Below are 2,500 nucleotides of genomic sequence, written 5' to 3'. Positions count from 1 at the left end.
AGAGAAAGAGAAAGAGCAGTTGCACCACAGATCACCCTGTAGCCTGTCCACCCCCCCCCCCACACACACACACACACACACACACACACACACCACCATCACCACCCCCCTATCCCCATGTTCCATGTTTAATTCAGTGATTGATTTGCTCATTACTATACCTCCCCAAACCTAATTATTCCATTAATAATCCACTCCGGAATTGAAATGACTGAGCAAGAGGGAGGCCTGCCGGCTCATTTCACAGAGTCCTAGTTGAACCCACCAGTCTATGTGTTAAGCATTGGAAACTTCCCGAGGTGCTTCATTGTGAGATAGATCTCGTCTGCTGAGCGAATCACATCTGTTCTTCCTTTAGCTCCGTGTCAGCCTGCACAGAGACAGGCATCGGGGAGGTGGGGGGGGGGGGGGGGGGGGGGCTGGGGCACGTGGTGAGGAGATGCCGCAACGTACGCTATGCTGACAGCACAACTAGGGCAGCCCGGGACCTTTGACCCCCCGCTACACGGCCCGCTGGGGCGACGCTGCTGAGAGGGAGGGAATGCGAGTGGAGGAGAGGAGACGGGAGGAGAGGGAGGGAGGGAGGGAGGGAGGGGGGGAAGAGGGGAGAACGTGTCGCAGGGCGCACGCCAGCCCTGGGAGTTCACGGTCCAGATTAATGAGCACCATTACCTCAATGCCCAAAACACTTTTGTGATGAAGAATCACTGCCTGGCCAGGGGCCTGGGCCAATCAATTCACAGCACAGCTGTGGCGGGGGTCACAGGTCGCGGGGAGGCCACAGGAGGCGGGGCGTAGGTGGGGCAGAGGGCGGTGGCGGGGAAATGACGGGAGAGGAAAAGAACGACATTCGGGTGGAATTAATTTCTCTCTCCCCCCAGCGCCTGTGCACAATGACAATGATGCAATAGGTCCTGTGTTTTCAACAGGATCCTTAGTGAGGACAGGAAGAGAGAGTACAGCACTTCTTCCTCCTGGCCCTGGATTGAATATCCTTCCCTGGGCAAGTTCCCCCCCATTACCCTGAGAGCCAATGATCCACTGTGTCTGGGAGAGAGAGAGAGAGAAAAAACTCCAACTCTGGGAACTGCGACGAGCTTATTCCGGTCACGCACACAGCAGGGCAGTGTGTGTGGGGCGTCTGGGGAGAGAAATACTTTATGTACGTTCGGAGGGCCAAACAGGTGGACCGAGAACGTCCTCGAGGCGGGATGAGCCAATGAGATTGAACCGGTTTACAGCCGCCGCTTTAACTGGCCTTTATGGCCCTGTAAGGACAATTCTCCGACCTTGATGGCCAGACTAACTTTATCTGAGTTGGCCTGGTTGGATGTTTCCCTTAGACATTGTTGTCTTGGCCTCTCGGCTCTTAAAGGGGGTTGAAGGACTGGGGGGTTTCTTATGTTGTTTATTTAATCTTATCCGGAGAGCTTTATTATAAGAGAGTGTTTAAATGGATCCCATTCGATTGAGTCATTGCTCTTCGTTGATTGATGTCAAACTGTCTGTCCCGTTACAACTAACTAACGGGTTCAATCAATATTTGGGCTATTAAGTTGTCCTCTTATAAAACACAAACAAACAAATAATAACAAACAAACAAACAATCAAACAAACAAATAATATATACACCGGTCATTAACACAAACACAAGTCAGGAGGAATTAGTCCCGACCCACTTGTGGGACCCAGCCGCTGACCCACATCGATCACCGGCCCCGACAAATCACTGGAGTCAGACAGAGACCTGACAACGAACACCTCTATCAGCAGAACAGACGCATCTACTCTACCATTGTGTGTGGGGGTGAGATCTCCCCACAGATAGCTCCCCTCTCTCTCCCCTTACTCTCAAAGGAGCAGTGAGACACTCTCCCAGCCACAAGTTAAATCGATTCCAATTACTGCAATAAGTACCTGCTTAAGTAATCTGTTCCTCAAGCTCATTGAAACCATCCATCACTGTGAATGGGAGCTGAACGCGTCTGTGTTAGACCGCCTCTCGTCACTGACTGCTCATACAGTAAACCTGTGATGGGAGCCATCCAACGCCACTGTAATGGTACGTGGACTCCAATGATAGCTGATATACTGGAAAGACTCCATATGCCTACCTGTTTGACTCCATATGCCTACCTGTTTGACTCCACATGCCTGCCTGCATGCTTGCCTGCCTGCTTGTTTGCCTGCCTGCCTGAATTCCTGTCTGCCTGACTGCTTGCAGAAAGAGAGAGGTCTTTGATATTATAATGGAGAACTAAGTCGCCATGGAACTCAAGTCTCTAAAACCCAGATTTTCTCGCTTACATTTTTTATTTCGTGATCATAACCAAGATAATTATACGGTCAAATAACACATGCCATTTAGCTGACGCTTTTTATCCAAAGCGACTGACATTGCGGTACATATGGTCCCAGCGGGGCCAAGTTAATTAGAACACGTCACATACTGTTGATGTCTCAGTTTGAGCCTGGCGAACAGACCCCGTGCTGCCAACAC

The 2,500-nt window shown here is 50.8% G+C and overlaps 1 pseudogene across 1 annotated transcript in view; it reads right to left on the bottom strand.

Annotated features, from left to right (window-relative positions):
* The window catches only part of LOC308158232 (receptor tyrosine-protein kinase erbB-4-like), a 176,768-nt pseudogene that overhangs the window by 17,790 nt on the left and 156,478 nt on the right, over window positions 1-2,500 (bottom strand). The window lies entirely within an intron of this gene.

Source organism: Nansenia antarctica, assembly GCF_963989245.1.
Source record: "Nansenia antarctica genome assembly, chromosome: 5".
Taxonomy (NCBI): domain Eukaryota; kingdom Metazoa; phylum Chordata; class Actinopteri; order Argentiniformes; family Microstomatidae; genus Nansenia; species Nansenia antarctica.
The sequence above is the reverse complement of the archived record's forward strand: the minus strand, read 5'-3'. Positions and strand labels throughout refer to the sequence as shown.